Below are 22872 nucleotides of genomic sequence, written 5' to 3' on the forward strand. Positions count from 1 at the left end.
TTCCTGCTTTTGTCTATTAGAAGTGAGTACATTCTGCAGAAGGTCTAACCCGGGTCCTTCTCATTACAGATGCTATTGAACACTCACCAGGAACAGAAAGAAGACAACAGCTGAGATAGGGGCATTTTGCTGGGTCTTCCCCAGCACCCACTCCACACTGACATGCGTGGCTTGGAGATCTACCTCAGAGGCACCTTCGTCTCCCGGGACTGAGAGTGAAAGTGACGGTGAGAGGGCATCCTCCGGAGCCGAGAAGCGAAGAGAGATTGCTTTGGCTGGTTGCTCCAGTCTGGCTTTATTTATTTCCTCAGTTTCTTCTGGGATTCGGTGGTTTGGGGTGGGGAGAAAGTGTGCACAGAGGAAAAGCTATTTCTCTTTGCATTGCCTAGAGGGGTGTGGCGTTTCTGACCAAGCTACTGGCTACCGCATTCTAGTTTTGGTTTGCCAGGTTGCCTTTTGCAAAGTGCTCGGCTTCCATAGGCTCCCACATTGGTAGCTTGGGAGTAGGGGCGTGGATGCATGGGGTGCCTTTCCTGTGGTGGTGTGAAGCCTGGTTAATTACTCTGAGGGAAAGGCCAAAGGCAGCACCTTGAGCCAAGATCTTTAGGATAAGTTAGAAATATAGAACTAGATTCTGAAATAGGGTTCTTCTGACAAAAGGAGACCTCCTGAGGTCATCTGGTCCTTCCCTTCATATCCTAGGCAGGAGGGTTCTTGTCACCATTCAAATAGTAGCTGATTCTGGATCAAGAGAAAAAGATGATTCCACACTCTTGCCAGGTGGGCCACCACCTGTGAAGACCAGGCCTCCATTCCTGCACTTCGCATTGAATGTGGAGGCTGCAACAGCCCCTATAGTGTGTCGGACTGGACCACCTGCTTTCCAGGACTGCAGGGTATCATTTGCCACAGGAAGTCTCAGTGCCCAAATTGTCATTATCCTGAATTACAAGCAATGGACCATAACTTCTCTTTGGTAATTACCCCAGTGCAGTCGACACAATGTCATCTCCATGTGATAATCAGCCCGACATTAACAAACCTGTTAAGCTTCTTTCATGATAAAGTTTGAGGGACAGTAGTCACAAAATAACTGTTGCTCAAGTTGGCTTCCTCAGCAGTCCCTTAAGGCTTAGTTCAAATGTCACCTTCTCTGAGAAGACTTGCCTGAGTCCCCTCTCCCAAACTCAAGTCTGGTGACCCTCAGGCTTCCAAAGTATTCAGAGCTGACCTCAGCAAAGGCGCTTACTATGTACTATGGTGATTGTCTATCAATGTGTCTCCTTCCCGCTGGACTCCAGGCTCCTTGAGGGCAAAGATATCTTATTCATTTTTGTATTTCCAGCAGCTGGCATGGTTCCTGGCATAAAAGGTACCCAATAATTATTATAGCAAGAATAAATCAACAATTTGTGACTACACGAATGAATGTAAACTGCAGTTACTGCTGGAGGGTTTGGAGTTAGTCAGAAGAAAGGACATCCTAAATCACTAATAGAATTCCAGAAGCAAATAGGCCAAAAAGATTTGTTACCTGGAGATTTTTAAGAAGGAACAGTATACCATCTGCCTACTCTGGCCTCATCTTGGGTTTTGCCAGTCCTGGGGACATGGCCATTGGTCTCTGGTCACAGATACTGAGCAAGAAAGTTAAGAGTAGGATCAATGACTCTCCCTCTCGGAATTCAACCTCTCCTCCTTCATCTTTTTCTGCAGCTGCTGAGTGAGAACAACAGTTGAAGTGTCCAAAAACCTTTGAAATAGGAAATCTTAGGTGGAGGCAATCCCCACTGTGGATCAGATACTTCTGATATTCCAGGTACCGTGATAAATGTTTTAGTTATGCTATTGTATTTGAGCCTGTGACTGTTTGAAAGGTTAGAATCATTATCCTCATTTTATAGAAAAGGAAACTGAGGTCAGAGAGGTTCGCTAACTCACCCAAGGTTACACAGCTGGTATGTAGCCCTATTGGGTTTTAAACCTAGTTTTCTCATTCTAAAGCCCATGTATTTTCTTCCAAAGCCTGGGGTCCATGGCGCCTCGGACTTTCCTCCATCACTAGCCCCTGCCTCCGCTTGTCTTCTCATAACATTTAGATGTTTAGAGTTCACAAAATAGTTTATTATGGGTCTGGCATCTTGATGGATAAACTCAACCCTAACTAGCTAACTGACAGGTCTGCAGTCTCCAACAACCATGATGGTTTGGCATGGCCTCGCTTACACACCAGCTTCCACAGCCACGTTTCCAGTTCTCTCTCCCAGATTCCCATTCCATGGCCAGGAATCTCTCTCTCACCTTCTCCTGTCACACAGGAGGCAAAACTTCCTCTGTCTCGGCAGCAAAGTTACCTTGGCTTTCATTACAACTCTCTCAATTTGAAGTCATCAGATCCACTAAATTATGAAAACTAGAATCTTCCAAGTGATGTCTGCCCCGGAGAGATAAAATTTTTGCTAGCCAGTCTTCATTTTTCTTGAACTCACAGTTTTCCTAAATGCCTCGGATGTAGTTCAAGTCAAATGCACTTACCTGTGTCAGGCTCTGTTTTAAGACTGTGGAGACCAAGGTAGAGACGACTGACTGGCTCTTGGGGGCCAAGAGTTTGTCTGTGCTTCCTCAAGTCATCCAGTTCTTTAAATGTTTCGCTTAACCCTGACACGAACTTCAGTGGTTAACTGGATGTCTTCATAGTAAGAAACCTGACCCACTGATTCAAGATAGGGTCCGTAGTGGTCATGCTTTGTCTGCTTCTGGTAACAGCACTTTGATTTTTTTTTTTTTTAAATCTCTGCTCCCTCATGCTAATAAGATCTTGCAGTTTGGGAGCAATTGACCCAGGAATGGGCACGTAACCCAAGCCAGGCAAAGTCAACTAAATTCTCGGCCCTTCCACTGGAATTGAAGCTGGTCGGGTTAACCCCTGGGTTTGCTGGGGCCATCTTGCCAATGCTGCCTGAGAGTGCAATCAACATAGAAAGTTCACCTACACATGGGAGAGAAACCAGTCTTGACCACATCCTGAGAACTCTGTATGTAGCCAGGCCTGATATGCTCTCAGATTCAGCTCGAGCCGGGTATATTTGGGTTTTTAAAAATTGCAATGAGAAAAATCCTGACTGATTTTGGATCTGAGGCCCATGTTCATAAAAATATATATAAAAAAATGTTGCCTCTTCCTACTAGCCCCAGGGAACAGGAGTGAATTTCTCTTTCTCCTACATCTCCCGTTATATATTGACCTTTTAAAACTTCACTTCTCCTTCAAAGTTGTCCCTGGAGCTTGGTTCAATCTGATTTTATCAGGATCAGCGTATTAGCGTGTGTCCATCATGGAGTCGGGGCACGCCTCCAGACAATATTGTCTTGATAGGGCAAGCGAGGCCACAGAGGGATTCAAAAGCAGAGACGTGCCTTGGGACCCCTTGGCTCGGGGGGGGTGGTGGTGGTGGTGGTAGTGTGCATTGAATCCCAGGAACAGGGGAAGGATGCCAGATGTCTAAGACTGGTTGACGGAGCAGCGGTTGATTGATTGTACATGCTCCTGAGAACGCGTTCCCCCTGCACCTTCTGATTCCTCAGACTGAGGTAACGGCCTTCTTTGCCTCAAGAGCCTGGAACACATGGACTCCTTGCTCCCATCCTTTTCTCTCCAAGGCCTCGCAATGCAGAATATCAGCTGGGGGTGATTTTAGCCACAAGAGCAAAGGGACCTGGATTTAGCAGATATTCATATAAAATTTAAAGGCCATACCATTATGGGATTTCTCTTCCTACAAAATATTGTTGTAATACATTAGACTAACAGGACCCCAGGCTTTGGTGTACCAAGATAGATTTGTCAGTCACTCCCGTTTGCTTCCTCCCTCTGTCTTCCCTGGTGCCTTCACCCATCTTGGCTTCTGGCCAGCCCAGTGTTTGCAAGAAGCAGGACTTGTATTAATCACCTTCACAATATTTTTCCCCTCTAGCCTCCTCTTCATCTGGAGATTCTGTGCTTAGATGAGAGGCAGAGCATTCTAACTAGCAAACGCCTAAGGGAGGAAAGCTGAAGAATGTTTCAACCTAGGACTCATGAGGCAGCCATGCCTGCCAGGCTCCTGTGTCCCCTCTGAGAGCCTTTTCCAATCAGATAGGGGACGAGTACCTTTATAGCTTGGTCAAGGCCCAATCCACAGGTGCCTCCTCAGGCTGGGTACTGACTTGGCTGGGGTCCTTCTGCATTTGAACTGTTCCCTAAGGGCCACCATCCCTCATGGACTCCAGACAATTGGCTCTCCTCTGAATTACCTGCTGCTGTGCTCTATCAGGCTGATTAGATACCCAGCACCAACTACTTTCACATGAGCACAGAGATACGGTTCACTTGGACTCTATTCCTAGCCTGCCTGAGGTTTTCTCCAGCCTCTCCTGTGCAGCAGCATCTGCGTTGCTGTCTCAGGCTGGCTTCATCTGGTTATTTCCTTTCCTACAGGCCCAAGTCACCTTGAACTAGATTAGTATCTTGAAAAGCAGTAAGATGAGAGAGAAAAAGGCTCTAGGCCCCCTCTGCAGGGCATTTGGCTGAGGTGATGGGAGGCTCATTCATGCCTGCTCATCCCAACCCTGACTGACCAGTAGCACAGAGCAGCACGGGTGGCCTGGACTCAGAGCCACCTCTACCCCGGACGCAAAACCTGATATCGTTAGCCTAGTGCTTTAACTAAGCTTGGCTCATTCACTTACTCAAAAATAGCTTTTAGCATCAAATATATGCCTAGCTTTGTCATAGCTGCAGGAAGAAATATAGAAAATCTACGGTGTTGTTAGGTATAAAAATTTACACCCATTAAGAATTACCCAACTACATAATAAGACAAGATGTCCCAGAGTGGTCTGAGGTTTGTTGAGTGGATCAGCAGGGAAGTGCTGTGGGAATTCAGAGGATGTTGAGATGACTGGGAGCTGGGATTGTCAGGAAAGTCCATCAGGAGCTGATGCAGCTCTGGATGCTTTCAAGGATTTAGACCAGGTGGAATGGCTGGAATCGAGGCACGGAGATCTTTTCTGCAAAGAACATCAGAGTTGAGGTCAGTCTAATTGAAGCGAAGGGTTCTTGTCAGGGGCAGCAGAAGATGAGGACAGACTGCAACCCTTCTTTCTTTAACTTTGGGGAAAATCAAGAACTCAGCTATCAGAGTAAGTAACATTTATTGCTATAGCCCTTTACACAGATTAACCTATTTAATTCCTAAAATGATGCTGTGAAATTGGCATTATTATTATTCCCCATTTTTAAAGATAAAGAAGCTGGTGCTCAGGGAGTTTGAGGCCCCAGAGCTATGTCAGGATTTGAACCCACGGGTCCTTAAAATACTTGCTTTTCTCACCATGTCATACTGCCTACCCCACCCTACATCTCTGACCCCTTTTTCCTGTGGGTCCTGATGACTCATACTCTTTCTTGGCAGACATTGCGGTTTTTGATAACGTGGTAAATAAAGTCATCTCGATGCTGCTGCTGCTGCTGCTGCTTTTGCCATATGCCATTGTCCTCATGTCCCTTCTCCTCATGGCTCCTGGCCGCTGAAGCAAGAGCTCTGCAGCTGATGTTGCCTGTCGTTTGGTTTTATAGTCTTTTCTTTGAAAGAACAGAGACCAGGTTCCCCAGGTGCTGAGCCAAGGTCATTTAAGAGATATGTTCAGTTATCTAAAAAAAAAAGTCTTATATATCAAGAACCCATGCCCTTTTCTCAGCATGAGTCTTCTGCTTTTCTAGGGCTCCCCATGCTCATAGTACCTGGGGCAGACTTCACCTTCCATTTTTGTTTGAAGCCTTAAGCCTGAGCATCAATCCCAAAATCTTTTTCTCGGTGCCCTCCTGGTCCTTAGGAATGTGATATATTGGTTGTCAATGTCCATTTCCCAGAATTCCCAAGTGGCTGTGCAATTAGGCACACACTGTAATCCTTGCTGGAGGACTCATGGAGGGCAGTAACACCAAGAAAAGTGGAAGGAGGCTGATGTATACTGAATAACTTCTACAGCTAGGCACAGTGCCTTACATATATTTTAAAGTTTAATTACAGTTGTAGGATATCAGTGCTATTGACCTCATTTTGCAGTTGAAGAAACTGACACTCAGAGAGGTTGAAGTAGTCCACCCATGAAGGGCAGAACCAGGATTCCCTTGATTCTGAAGTGTCCTACTGTATCCAGCTTGAACTTTACGCTTTAGGCAACAGGGAATAACTGAAGATACCAAGGAACTAAGAGGCTAAAATAGTATCTTAGGAAGATTAATCTGACAGCAGTGAGTGGGATGGATAGGAGAGAAGCAAGGCCAAAACTGTGGGGACCAGTTAGAAGGTTACTGCAATAATGTCACCTTGAGATACCCCTAGGAGGATGGCAGGAGCTCAAAGAAGGGCCAGTTGTAAGAGACATTGAGAAGCAGAGATCAGCAGCTCTTGGTGGCCGAGTAGACCCAGACGCGAGGAAGAAGCCCTTCTTTCTTTCTGATCACTTAGGGTCCCACTGGGTGTTGGTGGCCTGTGCCGGGGGTGAGACCCAGCTGTTATTTCTGCTCAAGAGCAGAGCACATGTGTAGTGAGATGGAGCCTTGCTCAGCTCCTTGGCAGGACTGGATGAGGTTGGCTGCTCTTCCTGGGCAAGGCCCACGCCTTTGAAAGGTCTATTTATCCAGCCCAAGAGAATGCCTCATGTGTGCTCAATAAACAGTAATTGGCAGTGGTGAGCTCAGAGCATCTCTAAAAGTGAGCGAGCAATCACTGTTTACGAGCAACTCCTCTCTTGAGCTGAAACAGGCACATGGTTAATGAGTCCTCCTCCACCGATGGGAAACCGAGGCTCCGAGATTATGTGGCTTTCCCAAGGTCATCTGAAGAGTCAGAAGGCAGAGTTATAATTCACAGTCCCCAGCTTTGACCTGGAGTCCTGCTGCTTTCCCTAGCTCTTCTCTCTTTGGTGTCTGACAAATAAGGGGAATTAATGATAAGCCTTCGCAGGAGTACAGCAGTCTACAATTTACAAAACTGCTTCCCATCCATCATCTCATTTGATCCTCTCAATGACAGGGCATTATTGTACTCACTTTACAGATGAGGAAACTGAGTCTCAAAGAATTTAAGGCTATGGTCATTCCATTGTGAGTAATAGAGCTGGAATTCAAATAAGGCTGACTCCTAGGTCCACAGCTCTTTCCAAGAGGCCATGTGAATAAGAAGGCAAATAAAAAATCAAACAGCAAAGAGGAGAAACGGGGTTCAGGGAAGGGTAGTGAATACAGCTTAGATGGTATCAGAGATCTTCAGGTTAAACATAAAGAAAGCTTCTGGGTAGCAAAGATTGTTCACTATAGGCACAAGCTACCTCTCCAGACCCTGCTATTCTCCCCCTTGAAAGGTGCCTGTCCCATGTCCCATACCGTCAGAGATCTGTGCTCTATGTTAACATACTAGTGATACTAATTACCCTTTTCGAACTCCTACTATGTATCAAACATTTAGAATGTTGACACAAGAACATCCAAACCTATTGAAAATTTTGCAAGAGTTTACTTCAGCTAAACTGAGGACATGCCCTGAAAAAAGGTCTCAAACTGCTCTGGAGAATGGAGCTTGGCATCTCTTTTTATTCACTTGGAATCAAAGGAGAGAATGTAAGGAAAATTAATGAAATCCATTGGTGGTAGATTAAGGAGGTAGACAAAGTAAGGAGGAGAAATCCCTATGGTTGGATAAAAATCAAAATGAAGAGTTATATTTCTTTCACATTGGTGGGTTACAAGATAGACAGTATTTAACATTTATGGACATAGGGATGCTATACAGGTAATAGGATCTTGTGCTCCCTTGAGGGTGGTTACACCTCCAGGGGCCTGAAAAAGAGGATTAGTCTGACATTTCAAAGGTGTATTAACCTAGGCGTACAAGAACAATGGACAGAGCTGGCTTAAGGCAAAGATAACCTTTTACTAAAGAAGTTGATTGCTGGAGTGTGACTACCCACCTTGATCTGCCCAGTTAGGAATTTATGATCAGATCACCCTGATCTGATTTATTACAAAGCTCTTTTTTTTGTGCATAAAAACATGATCTTTAATTCTCAATAGCCTCCGTGAGACTCAGAGAAGTGAAGTGACTTGCTGAAGGTAATGCAGCACTAAGTAAGAGAACCAGGACTCCAGCCAGGTCTCTGATCCCACGGCTGGAGCTCTTGACCTGCCAGCTGTGGATCCCGGTGGCTGATGGCCTACTGGGGCGGGCTGGCTCAGGGGTCATTCACTGCAGTGAAAGGAGCACGAAAGTTAGAGACGAAAGACCTGAGTTCAAGTTCAAGCTGTACCACTCGCTAAACTGGGTTCCTCAAGCAAGTTACGTCAACATTCTAGTAACCTATCCTGATGTCATAATTGTGAAGATCAAAAGTCGTAGTGTGTTCGAACCCTGCAGTTAACTGTAAAGTGTCCCTCAGATGTTGGATATGATTTTATAGGAGGTCTTCTAGAGGTATTGGACTGGGTTAACATAAAGACACGGCTATAGTGGTGGGGATTACAGACACCACAGCAGGCTGGTGAGATGTTTTGGTGAAAGGGCTCTTTCAAAGTTACTCAGGTCACATTACGAACAACTGCTGGCTTCACCTATGGCTAAGAAGGGCTCTGTCTCCTTGCTCCAGGAGGTCCTAATCCATGGCAGCGTCTTGACTTGTCTGGTCTCCTGGGCTCCAAATCCACCCTTTAAATTAACCTGCAGTTCAGTTCTCTCTTGAAGAGCTTACTCACCTCTGGAGAGAATAGTCCAGCATACTTGGAGGTCCCCTCCCAGCCCGCACTCAGCCCAGGGCCTGGTGCCTAAGGAAAGGAAATAGCTCAATTATAAACTCATCCCAGTGGAGCCTGTAATGGAAACATTGATAGACCCTTCAAGACTAGACACCAGCTCCAGCAGCTTTTTGCTTTTTTCTAAACCTCCAGCTCTGAGCTAAATATAATTGCAGGAGGGAAGGTGATGTGGATTTGGAGGGTGGGGAGGGATGAAGGGCAGTGAGGGAGGAAGCAGGGAGGACAATGGGAGAAAGAAAGGAAATGAGAAAATACGAAGAGGCACAGAAGAGAGTTTCAAGGAAAGAGACAGAAAAGAGTGAGCAGGAGAGATGAAGAGAGCGACCACGTGTTGGCAGTAACTCACGGTCCTGTTGCGGGAAGCATGGGGTGACCCCAGGCGAGGCCCCGGGTCTGGCCGCCTGCTGAAAACCTTTGGTTATTGTTTTTCTGCTGCAGCGATGATTAGACCAGAGACAATATGCTTCTCCAGACCCCTACCCGCCTGCCCACGTCTTCATGACGAGCCAGGCCTGGCATTAGCTTAACCCCACGGCAGTATTTAAGGCAGCCTAGGGGCCCAGCCAGTCTGCCTTTGGCCGTGGTTAGGGGGTGGGTGGTTCTTCCCCATAATAGTGATGGCGGCAGTGTGGTGTGTCCTTCAGGTAAGTAAGCTGTGGGGCTTGAAGACGGCCTGGCTGAGTGAAGGTGGGAATGTGATATCGTGTAGTGACAGGGTGCAGCCTCAGAGTCTCGGGAGAAATCTGCTCCCACAGCTTCAAGCACTACCTGCCCAGGCCATGGAGATAAAGCTGTCTGAAGCACTGGTGCAGAACCAGGTCAGGAGGGTCAGACTCAGCTGAGCTGAGCCAGACTCAGCCAGCACTTGTGACCTGGCTTGACTGGTAGGGCGCGAGGTGCCCAGAGGTGAGGACTTTCGGGAGGAGAGAGGGAAGCTGCTAAAGCCTCAGCACAAGAGAGGAAAAGCAGGAATTGGGGAGATTTGAGAAATTCACTGCATTTTGGTCTCGAACTCCAAACCATGCAAACAGCACAAGCAGCTAGGTCTGCTTTCACAACGGCTACTTTCGGGTGCATAGCTCTGGCCCTTTCGATGTGGGCTGAGGCTCTCTGATCAAGTCCCCTGCTCTGTGGAGTGGCCTTGGGGGATCCGGAGGAAGGATGGGTGCGCTTTGCTGCTCTAGGCCCACAGCACTCAGTAGCTGCTCACTAAACATTTGTGGATGGTGGCATAGGGCCTCAGAGGAAGCAGGAGACTGGAGCCCTCGACTCTTCCTCACTCCATTTCCTTTTTCTCCCAGATTTCTGGGAGGGAGAAATAGGCCAGGAAAGAAGGGAAAAGAGGTGTGTTCTCTCACTGGCAAGAGCACAGGAAGAGACGGATAAATGAGCCTGGTCTCCCTTCTCCCAGGCTCCACCAGAGCAGAACAGTTCCTGTCCTCAAGGGAAGATCAGCCATTATTTATGAGCAGCTCTGGAGGGGGCTCAGTGGGGATCTCCATCTTTGCTTCCTCCCCCCCCTCCAGCTGGGGGAGGAGGAGGGAGCTGGTGGTGCCTTAAACCTTGTGCTTTCTTAAAGTCACAGGTGCTGGAGAGCCTGCGTCCAGCCCACGCCGCAGCTCTTGGCAGCTTCCAGTGCAAAGGAGAGAGGCGAAGTTCACACATTCTGCAGGGAGAATCTGCTGATGACCAAGAATGAGACCCCCACCTGAGGGAAACCCCCCAGCTGGGGGAGGAGGAGGGAGCTGGTGGTGCCTTAAACCTTGTGCTTTCTTAAAGTCACAGGTGCTGGAGAGCCTGCGTCCAGCCCACGCTGCAGCTCTTGGCAGCTTCCAGTGCAAAGGAGAGAGGCGAAGTTCACACATTCTGCAGGGAGAATCTGCTGATGACCAAGAATGAGACCCCCACCTGAGGGAAGGGAGGAGCTTGGGGTTTTCTACACCTTGTGTTCTCTGGGACAGCTTTTCTGGGCTCTGCTAGTGTCAGCCCCAAATAGAGCCAGTAGGATAGATGGAAGTTCACCTTACCAGTTGGCACAAACCATGGATAAAGGCTTGGAATTTGAGGAATGGGTAGAGACTTGGGTATAAGAGGAGGGTAGAAATAAACATTTCTGTATGACAAGTTTAGGGGTCAGGAAACACTGCATGAATAGCCCAGGCTCTCAGCTGGCTGGAGAAAAATAACCCAGGGTTCAAGACCCCAAAGAGAAAAAGGAGAGAATGAGAGGCCAAGAAAGAGTTAGAATGTGGCGGTTAGAGGCGCTGGAATGGGAAAAGAAGGGAGAAGAGAAAATAAAAAACGACTAAATGGTGAAAATTCAGGATAAAGATGGGGGCGCCAAAGGGTATACAAGCAAGGTAAAGAAAAGCAAGGCGAGGTTAGAGAGCCGGAGGCTGGCGGACACGGAGAGGCAGGGACCGAGGGGGACAGAGACACCGCATGCAAGGCAGGAAGACACACCCTGAGGAGCAGGGGGAAAGGCAGGGCACAGAAGAACAGTGGGAGAGACGGAAAGAGAAGGAAGCTGAGGAGAGACGTGGGGAGAGGGAGTGGGGAGAGGAGGAAGTCCCCCACGCCCCCAGCTCCGAAAGGGGAAGGCTCAGGGCCCGAGTCTATGAGTCTATCACGTAGGAGGGGAGGCTAGGGAAGGGAGGACAGCCGCCAGCAAAGGAGACATTGCTGCTTTTCTCTCTCCTTCATTTCAGTAGGTATAAATAATACATTCCTGAGGAGCTGCCTTTGACAGCAATTAAAAAAGCATTTATGCTTCCAGAGAAATTGAAATGATTTCCTCCCACCTCCCTACACTCACTGGGCAACGGTCCCTAGCAATGATCTCCCTGGCGGTGTGCAGTCCAAAGTGGGGACACAGGAGGGAGGGGATGGCCAGGGGCCAGGGAGGATTCTCCACCCCCTCCTAGCGGTAGAATATCTGAACGCTTTATACCAGGCTCCAGTGTGTGGGTGGCTGTGGGAGATGTGGGTGCAGAAGCTGGGGATTTTAAATGTGGCAAGATCAAAAATCTTTCCTGATTACTAACCCTCACCAAAAAGGAGAGGGAGGCTGACCGCCTCTTTAGTCTTCTGGCTGGAGGTGACTCTTGTCTCTCTTTGCTAAAGTACCGAGAATCTGGGAGGTTGAGCTGTGAGGGCTGCTTTCCAGAACTGACTTCAATTCAGCAGATCTTTACCAAGCATCTGCCAGGACCGGTGACAGCTACGAGGGTGTTTCAGAGATGAGTAAGAGGGTCTCTCTCTTCCAGGAACTTATTTTCTGGTGGGCAAGGGGCACGTGGAACTACACAAAGAACTTGTATAGCAGGCAGATGGTGTGAAGAAGCATTGGGGGTTTAATACATCAATGGAGGAAGGGGTTGGAGAGGGCGAGAAGGACAGAGCAGTGACAGAGATATTTTCCCAGGAAAGGGAGCTGACAGGGGAAGCGATCATGGCTCCATCTCATCAATACGTCCATGAGCCAGGTTTGTGTTGCGCATTTTATATACGTTACCTCTTTTACCTGAACCCTCACAGCTACCCTACAAGGAGGCAAATACTTTAACAGACTAGGAAACCAAGGATTAGAGAGGTTACACATCTTGTTGGAGGTCACACAGCTGGTAAGTGACAAAGCCAGGGTGAAAGATACGAAGCTACTCCTCACCATTCTATTCTACTTCCCCCTGAGAATGTTTCATTCCATAGTTTACTGATCAATTCCACGTCTAGGGATTTATACTACAGATACCCTTGCACATGGGTACAATGACATTATGTACAAAATTTCTCACTGTAACATTCTTTTCCATAGCAAAAGATTGGAAATGACATAACCGTCCATCATAGGGGACTGGTTAAATAGATTTGTAGACCATGGGATAGGATACTCTGGAGTCACCGGGAGAAATGAAGAGCACTGCCTGTATCGGTATGGAATAATTCCCAGAACATACTGTTTAGTAAAAAATGCAAGCGCTGAGCAATGTGTATAATATTCTGTCATTTGTTTTAAAAGGATGGGAGAAAGAATATTTATACATAATGACTTATTTTGCATGATATATATATGGAAGGAGATGCAGATAACATGTGTTGCTTCTGGGAAGAGTAACTATGTGTTTGGGGATCAAGTATGGAGGAAAACTTTCGTGGTATGCTCTTTAGTAATGTACAAGTATTGTACTTTTTAAATATATGATCTATTAAAAATAAAGACATAGAACTAAAATAAGCTGGATGATGGTGTTGACAGTTTACTGGAAGCAGGACAGTGGAGAGGTTGTTGGTATTGGTGTTGATCTGAACCTGCACATGGCACTTACTAGCTACAAGTCTTTGGACAAGTTATTTAACCTTGTTAAGTCTCAAGTGACTCATATGTAAGTAGGTTTTCCTTCCTTATAGATTCTTTCCGTGGAGAAGATGTGTGATGACGCAGACAGGCGCTTAGCAGGGTGCCTGTCTGTGCTAAGTCTGTGCTAAGTTCTCAGAATGTGGCAGCTGTAACCACATGGTCCCTTAGAGAACCCAAGATCAGGAGAGCTTGAGTGCTGCTTACATCTGGGTGCTGACGGGTGGGAGGCTGCGCGGCTCTCATCAGATGGCAAGGGCCGGGTCAGCAGCAGCGCCCCCTGGACTGGGTACAGTGGAGATATGCCTATGAAGATGAAATATATGGTAGAAGCGTTGCGTTAGTATGGAAACAGGAAAGCTGCGTGTGGCACGCTTTTGTTGTCTTAGGGTGGTTTTTATACAAACTCTGTGAAGACTGGCACATGGGTAGATAAACCCTCAAATCAAGCCCATCAAACAACAATGGGATTAGCCAAGGGTTCAGAGGTACATGATGAAGCTATACCAGCTGCCACTCCTGCTGCTCAGGGAGGGCCTGTGGGTGGGCAGGTGAGCATTGGGTGCGAGGAGAGGCTGAGGGGGCCAGCTGCAGAGACATTTCTGGGGTTTTTCTCCACTCACTCAACAATTAGGAATGGATGTTTCTTTATTGACTTCTGGGAGATTCCAAGAAAAAATAAGACACAGGTAGCCCCAACCTTGAGAAACCCTTAGGCAGATGTGGAAGCAGAGATCATTCAGTCACTCAACACTTATGGAACCACTTGTGAAAATGGTTGTAAAAGCTACCGGGGATGGAACAGCCATGGTCCCTGCTCTCTGGAAGCTTACAGTGTGGCGGGGGATCACTCATAGCACACAAGACTATGTTTTCACAGGAGGAAATTACCATTGTGTCAATTAATTGTGTGAGAACTGAAGGAACGTGGGAAATGAGTGCTCAGGGCCAGGGATGCTTAAATGAGAAAGCTTCCTGAGGAGGATGGAGCCTGACCAGCGGGACCAGAACCAAGAGGCCACACTGAGAGGAGGTGAGGTAACCCAGGTGGAATGCTGGAGAGCAGGTGTCCCTTCGGGAGAGCGACACGCAGTGCGCTGAGGAGGAGAGGGCTGCTGGTGGCTGGACTGTGGCGCTGGGCGCGGTGCGTCTCTCTCAAACTCCCTCCAGCCAGGCAGCCGTGTTGCTGCTGTGCACGACGGCAGGAAATACACTGCTTATTATTCTCCCCTCGGCCTCTCCCAGGGGTTTCACTCTGCCAACCACCTGAGTAAACAGGAGCCATAAACCTCCGGCAGATGCTGCGGGAGACAAGGAACGCACATCAGACCTGACCACCCAAATCGCAGGGTCTGGTTGGCTCCTGGCTCATGCTGACCTCAGCCCAGCCTGAGGCACCAGATACCTAGGTCACCTGTTTTGTGTCTGAATTAAAACCTGCTCATGTTGGGAATGGCGACTCTGCCTCTGTCTGCTGGGTCTCCCTGTCCATCAGGCCTGGGGGCGTCGCATAAATATTGATTGCCTGCTTAGCCATCCGGGAAGGGAGAGAGAGAAGCAGGGCGGGAGTAGAAACCTAGCAGACAGCCCCGGGTGAATGGAGTCCCGATGCGAAAGGCACACGAAGGACTTCTTTGTCCTGGTCCCCATAGAAGGGGCAGGAATCTGGGGTGGAGAACACCTTGGAGCGGTCACCTGGGGAAGGAACAGGAGCACGACACCAGGGAAAGAAGCGGGGTCTTCAGTGGTGTGCTAGTAGTTTGATTTAAGCGAAGAAGGGCTGTACATGTGCTCATGATCTCGTTCTTTGTATCTTTGTCTGAGTAGTTCACAATACATTTTTGTTTAGTGACCTTGAGAGCTCACTGACTCCTTCCCCCGGCCTCTAGGCAAGACTTCAGTAATCCATGGGAAACCGACGATGTTCTAGATGTTCTAGTCTGTTTAAATCTCTGAAGAGGGAATTCTCAAGACCTCAACACAACCCAGACGCCGTTCTGCTCCCTGCCCTTTCGCCAGCTTGGGTAGGGGGAGGTGTGTCTTCTCTAAGAAGCCCTGAGTCTGCGTGAGCAGGGAGAGCCTCTGCTCCTGGCCTCGGGGAGCGGCCTCTGTAGCATTCATTCAGTCTCCACTCGGATTCCTCTCCTCTGCTCAAATCAGTCTTGTCCCTCTCACCTCTGCCCTTCCCCCCAACTGGCTCCACTGTGTGAGCTGTCAGCAGAAGAGATGTCTGTGGCTTTTCAGGGAAAGTGGGCCTTTGGGTGAAAAGCGCAGACTCCAGACAACCTCTTGACCGTCCTCTTTTCCTTGTTTAGTTGCATCTTCCCAAAAGAAATGCTTTATAAAGGAGACTTAGAGCAGACTAAGAATTTCCGTAAGAAAATTTCCTGATCTGGGAGTCGATGGATCTAGAACAGGTGACGGAGAAAGAGGTTTAAATTCCTTTCCATCCTTGTCAGTCACTTGAGCATGACCTTGGAGCAAAGGGACAGTTATTTACATTTTAGGAGGATTCTGTTGGCTGAGAGATTCAAGACGAAGCCGTCACATATTAGAGGAGCCCTGGTCACCCTGGTCAGGCTGTAAACCCTGTGGGGTGGAGGCCGTGTCTGTGGCGGTGTCTGTGGCGGTGCTGGGCGCCCAGCGGGCCCGGACTCAGGCTCGCTGAAATGCCGGGGAAGCAAGCGAGCGAGCTCTCAGAGCTGGACAACAGCGGGGGAGGCTGATGCAAGGAGCACGAGCTTTGGAGTCACGTCAGGATTTCAACCTTAGCCCTGCCGTGCATCAGCTGTGTGACCTGTGCCTCTTCACCTCTCTACTCTGGGGTTTCCTGATCCGTAGAAAGGCATTAACAGTGGTGCCTGCTTCTTAGGGGTGTTCCAGGGTTAGACGATTTAATGTATAGAACAGTCCATAATAGGTACTAAAATCCTAAAATTCCCACCCCTACCTCGGACACGTCAATTGCTGAGAACATTTCTTAAAGTTTCCGATGAAGAAGTTCTTATAGTTTCGTCCTTGTCTTAGTCTGTGTTTCTGGGTCATCTGCTTTCTGATTCTGTCACAGCTCTTTTTTTTTTTTTTTTAGTCCGTCTTTATCTTTCTCTCCCTTTTCTGTTTTTCTTCTTTTCTTATTACCTTTCTTTCTGTTATTGTTTACTCCACCTCTCCCCCTCCTGCCCTCTTTCCTCTTCCTTTCTCCTTTCTGACTCCTACCCTCCAGGGCACCTGTCTGACTGTCCTCACCTTGATGGCTCTGTTACATGTTCCTCTATTCTGTGGCACAGGATGCCTCTCCTCAGGGAGTTCAAGGAAATGAGCGAGAAGCATCTCCTACCTCAGAAACCAGATGGGGAGCTGCTCTCCACGGAGGCCATGCCTGTAATTAGACAGTCATTTCTGGGAAAAGCTCTTAACTCTTGGAACCCAAATGGCTCCAGCCCCATGTCATCACTATTTCCCAAGGGCTCCAGTCTCCTTCAGGGTCCTCTGCAAACCAATGGCAGAGGTCTGGAAAATCGTGTCATCCAGGCAGTGGACTCCCTCTCATGAGTCCACTGCCTGGACAGGATTACAGGACCCTGGAGGGAGGGGACATGTTTGGAGGATCAGGAAGTTCTCATCTGATAGGAGAGTCAGACCTGAAGCGAGGGCAGAAAACAAGCAATAAATAGAAAGCAATCTTCTTCCTGAGTGCTGAGGAGCTATGTTATTTAGAACAAAAAGAGTTAATCGGAGGTGACTTTTTGGAAGACTATGGAGCAGGGACTGAAAATAGGTGCTGGGAGGACACCCAGAGAAAGAATAACGGCCTGGGTCCTCTCAGTTCGGGGGTGGAGGGGCAAGTCTACCCGGTAGTATTGTGCTCAGGGACCAAGGATCTAGTTTGATAGGCTGGAGCCAATAACCATCGGGATGCCACGAGGTTGTCTGGGAAGGGACGGGGGAGGACTCGTTTCCCAGAGCAGCCAGACCAAACCGAGGATGGGTTGTCAGGCTGTCAGTCTGTGGGATGTGAGGGGAGTGGGCTGCCAATGCTACTCCCTTCCTGGGAAAAATGCAAATAGTGCCAGGTTCTCCTCTAGCCCTGGGCCCTAGCTAGACTGCTTTCTGGGAGAAGCCCACCCTGCAGGAGGGAGGAGCAAGGTGGGGTGGGTGTTATGTGATTTTATAGGACTTTCTATTACATGGGGGTGGGGGAAGTGCCTCAGGATCTCAAAGTGTGCATCTCTGCTTTTATGAGTGTTATGTGCATATCTTCATATCTGAAAAAGATGGGTTTCTGCAATTCTGGGTAAAAGGGGCTGTGTGTGGACATACAAGTGCCAGGGCCACGTCTCTACTGTTTTTATCAGTAACCCCCTTTGGCCACTCTCAGGCTCTCACCTTCATGCCCTAGGCCCCATCCAGCCCTCCTGCTGAGCAGGGGATGGGGTCTGGGACCTTGGAGTAGGCTGAGTCCAATTGCTTTGTTCTGCTCTGTAATGTCGCAAATTGGCTGCAGGGAGCACCAGGCCCAGACAGGATGAATGGGGAGAAGACTGCTTTCCTGTCTGGCAGGCTGTGGACAGCCCAGCCTGAGTCAAGGAGGGACAGAAGGATGCGCAGTGGTTTAGGGGTTGTTTTGCCAAAGCTTACCCAATAGGCCTTAAAGACACTTCTTTTGTGCTGGGCACTGTGGGGAGAGTTGTGACATCGAAAGTTTCCCAGTCTTTCTCCTGAATTTTTCCTTTTCCAGAAAAGCTCAGCGGCTAGAACTGGAATGGCCAGGTTTGCACCTTCCCATCTTCCTTGCCTCTCTTCTTTTCACATCCCTCCCGCCTTCTTTTAGGACAGCTCCGGTTGGGTCAGGTAGAATGGGAAAGACCCTCAGGTCCCTTTGAGCAAGAAGGAAAAAGGGTGGGTGTGCCAGCCCCACAGCAAGCGGGGCCCACACACGCCTGTATTGCAGGACTCTGCTCTGACCGTCAGAGAACTTGTTTACCCTCGATGAAAAGTAGTCTGAGCAAGAAGCTCTGGCCCTTTGCCCTCAGGTAGCCCTTGACTCTTTAGGTAGCGGCCTCAGAAGGCAGGGCTCCCAGACCTTGGCAGTGGTCTGGGTCTTTCATCTGTTCCCTTGGGAGAGAAGAGCTGTGGCCCAGGGCAATGGGAATTGTGGGTTCTTATCAGCAAAGCCAGACAGGGCAGGGGCAGTGCCCTGGGTGGTATACTCGTGCCTTCCCCTAGCCTTTGCATCTGCCCCTTCACTGTCTTATATTTTCTCCACAGAAGAAGTGTTACCACCTTCACTTGCTATTTCTGCGTCCCTGCGTATGTGCCCTTCTCTGCACCTGTGTACCCTCCCAGACTGGACATTTCCCGAGGGCAGAATCCATATCTTCTGGCATGGAGTCCTCTAAGGTCTACCTTTTCCCTGTATCCTGCCTCATGATGGGGTTGCACATGGGTTTTACTGGGTAGAAAACTTGCTTCTGTCTGGGGGTCCTGGGCTGGTGGGAAGGGGAAGAGTGAATATAGAGCAACATCATCAGACAGCTTCTTCCTCCAAAAACCTCCAAAGAAACCACCAAAATGTTTTATGAAGAAGATCTATATGTCCTTCTATGATGTCTGGGAAATGAGAGGACAAAACTATCATTTTCTTCTGTCAGTATAGAGGACCTCTCAAGAAACCAAGTATTTTAGCCAGACACACAAATCTGGAAGTAACAAAGCCAGGGTTTAAATGCACAGCCCTCTTATCTCTAGTCCTTAGCTTGGCCCCCCACTCCTTTTTGGTGGGATCTTAGCAGGTTGGAAAACTAGCTCAGGGCATCAATAAGAGATTTTGAAACAGTTCGCCAAACTCTCATTGGTGGTTTTATACAGTCAGTTTGCTTGCTTGCACCTGCTAATGAACAATTCAGTCTGGCTGTATAGCGAGACAGGTCAGACAAGGGGTCACACACATACATTGAAGAGAGCCACTTGTCTGAAAGCAGGTTTCTAAATGCTGTAAAGGGAAATGAAAGAATCAAATAAAAGGAAAAGTGGGGAGTGAGGCTGAGGGCAGGCAGGGAATGGTATGGAAAGGTTTGCAAGGGTGATGTGTGGGCTACAGTGGGAAACAGGGGAGCCTGAGGATGAACAGAGCACTTCCTGTCGAGATCAGGAGCCAGATAATAAAGCAAGTCAGCCAGTGAGTGCAGCAGGCTGGCGGAGGGTCAGATAAGTACAAACAGGAGGGCCTGGAAAGAGGAATGGAGACTCTCCAAGGCAGAAACTAAAAGACTTGGCTGAACAGGGCAAGGAAGGCTGGTATGAAAGGAGACCAAAGTGTCCTTGGTCACCCAGTCTCCAGCTTCTGAGGCTGAGACCTTCATGCTTTTAGGAGCCAGGTGCAGAAGGGGAGAAGTAAAGCAATGCTCAAGAGAACGGGAAGGGGTGGTGGGGAAGAGACAGAGGTAGGCAAAAGACCACTGGAAGCCTAGAAGGCGCAGAGGAAGTGCATGAGCCATATTTTGTACCCATGTCTTCTGGGCACTGAGCCAAGTCCTGCAAACTGGCACAGGGAGTCTACTTTTCACTTCTGGCCCAACTGGGAGTGATGGTGGGTGTCTTTGAAGAAGGAGATGCATTTACTGATTACTTCAAAAATGTTAATTCCTCCCTCTTACCTTGTCAAATAATCACCCCATCTCTCCCCAAGCGTTAACTTCACTCTGTCTTACTTTCCCCAGGATTGGGTGGCAACGGTTTCCTGTGCAAAAAAGAACTTGTTAAGTGCTCAGAATTCCTCTGGGAGGCTGAGTATTTGTGAGCTGAAGCTATTGTTTTATCACATTTGAGCTTCAGCTCACTGTTGTTGGTGTTTTTTAAATCGATGGCAATATGTAAAGACTTCATCCAAATCAATGCATATGTCTGCAGGTGCTAAGAATTCATGCGGGAGAGATCCATTAGAAGAAAATGAAGAGCAGAAAAGGGGTAGAGAAGAGGACAGGGCCTGAGAGCAGATGCCAGGACCCAGGACAGGCACAGGGAGAGTTCCTTGGCATCTTGTCCAGCGTCTGCCGAGCGGGGCTCTTGGAACTGCAGCCAGAGAGAAGCGAGAATCGGGGGGGTTGGGCACCATCTTTTTATTCATCCATTATCTATCTCAGCCACATTCGGGGGCAGATGAAATGCTCATGTTGACACTCAAGGATATCCAAAGGGGTGAGATAATCTAAATTAAAAGCCTAAATGGGGGTGAGAGAATTCCAAGGGATACTGGCCCCCTCCCTTTCTCAGCATAGGTGAGGTGCGTAGCTCTCTTATCTGAAGCCGAAAGGGTGAAGCAAAGTTCCTACAATTTGAATTTTTATGAATCTTATTACTATCAGTGATGTTATAAATGCTTAATAAGGCATTTAAATTGGAGGTATTGTCCCGTGGAGCCAAGGAAGGAAGAAAGGAAGGAAGATTAATATTTATCGAGTACCGACGTGCATCAGGCTTTCTGCTTGGAGCTTGCACACACATTACCTCGTGCAGTTTAACCTGGACAGTTGCAGTGTAAGGTTAACTCCTTGCCTCCCACAGCTTCTCCCTGTTTTCTTCTATCTCAGCCTTTAGAACCTGGGTCAGCATTCCCTATGAGTTTCTGCCCCCAGGGACTGTCTTGGGGTCTCCGCATCAAGGGACTAGGTTATCAGGACGTTCTGGCAGGCATGGACTCAAGACTCCAAGTCATGAATAGAGCAGTCAGCTGGAGACTTGTGGTACAAGCTTGGTGGAGGAAGGGGAGAGGGGGAGGAGCGGGGAGAGAAGAGGGGATTCATATCAGCACAGTGACCCTTGCGGGCCCTCTGGGCAGGGTGCTGGGCTGGGGTTGCAGCCTGTGCCCGTTCTTTCCTGCCTGGGGCTAGGGCCTAGCCCTGGCTCACTCCTCTCTCAATTTTCCTCAGGAGCTGCCTCTCAGGCTTGGGCCAATGATGAGCTATGGAAGGTAAGTTCCACTAGGCAGGGACTTTGCATGCTTTGTACACAGTCATGCCTGCAACAGTACCTGGCACACAGTAGGCACTCAAGAAATAGTTGTTGAATAAGTCTCCTTTCTTCCTTCAGAGAGACCCCTCCCCAGGAAGCCCAGGTCTCCCTGCCCTTGGACTTGCTTCCCAAAGTGACAGCGATGGAGAGGTGCAGGTGTTGGCTGTCCTTACACGGCTGCCTTGAGGTCCAGCAGGCTCCATGGCCTGTCTCCTCCAGCAAGAAGTGGACGCTTCTTGGCAAATTCCAAACATGGCCACTGAGGCTCGGCCTTGCAGGATGCACTGTCATAGAGGAAAGGGAATTGCCTGTGTGTGTGTGGGGGGGTGGCGAGGGGGCAGGCCTCATGCTGCACGAGGCGAAGACATCGGGGAGGTGAGAGAAGGCAGAAAGAGCTCGAGGGAAGCCTGCCGTGCTGGGGGTTTTAAGCCATCATAGTTTCCCTTCGACTCCACAGACTCTTGAGAGATGGCTGGGCTGGGGCGGGAAACTCCTGCCCAGAGGCTTAGTTATCGTGTGCTGAGGAGTGACCACTGTTCCCTCATCATCCCTGCCCAGGTCGCATGTGTGAAGCACCTTGAACTTCTAGGAGTCCAAGGATCCTCAGGCAGGAAGAGCCCTCCAGAGTCATCTAAGCCATCCCTCTGCCGTAGGCACCCCGAGTGCCTCCTGATTGGCAAGCTGAGGAAGGAGGGATCGGGATCTCCTAGTCACTCTCTCCTGGCGAAGAATTCCTCCGTCTGCCCCACATCTCCCCTTTCTAGCCAGGTTAGGACCTGAGGTTACAAGTCCATTCCCTTGTGGCGAGTGAGCATGCTCCTGGGCTGCTGGTGGCTGTGCTCTCTCCTTCATTTAGAGGGAATGCAAGAATCTTGCCCCACGCTTTGGCATGAAACAGCTTTTGAGGCCTGGTGCCAGCACCCTGTCAGAAGCCAGAGACCTGGGTAGAGCTCTCCCATTTGGGGATGGCAGGCAAGACTCTCCCCACAGAACTAGAATGAGCCCTCCTGTAGATGCAAAGAAAACATGGCTGCCATCCTACATGGTCTCCTGGAATTGCTGCCTGAGAAGGAAGATGGTACATTCTTCCTGCATGCCACAGATTTTATACCAAAATTCAAGGAACTGATTCTGGGTCTTGCAATTTCATGTTCATTATTAGCTTCCTCCTCCCGTGGTCTCCCAGGTCAATCCAGCTTAGAGAAACTCCAGGTTGGGAAGCTCCTTCCAGGGGCTGGGGAGGCGGGCCTGGATGCTTTCACCACATTAGCCATCTGGTCTCTGGAGCAACCCTCCAAGGGGGCCACAAGTTGGGAGCTGCTCTCTGCCTGCCTGGGATCTTTGCTTGCGTTCCAGAAGGACAATCATGTCACTTTCATTGGCTTTGACTCATTGCTGCCATGCCCTACTCCTTCTGAGGGGTTCCCTCTCCTTCTTTCATCTTACACCTCTCTTCTTGGTGATTAGCAGGGCCCGGAAGGGTGTCCTGCCAGCAGACGGCCAAAAGGCAGAGCAGGCAGCCGTGGCAGTGGCAGTGCCAGCAAAAGGACAGGCAATTAAAACAAAGTGATTCATCTTGGGAATGAGTGCAAATCGCTCTCCATTTACAGGAATCGGGGCTGGACTCCAAACAGCCTCTGTGGGCTCGTCGGGGAGA

The sequence above is a fragment of the Pteropus alecto genome, unplaced genomic scaffold, assembly GCF_000325575.1.
Source record: "Pteropus alecto unplaced genomic scaffold, ASM32557v1 scaffold359, whole genome shotgun sequence".
Taxonomy (NCBI): Eukaryota; Metazoa; Chordata; class Mammalia; order Chiroptera; family Pteropodidae; genus Pteropus; species Pteropus alecto.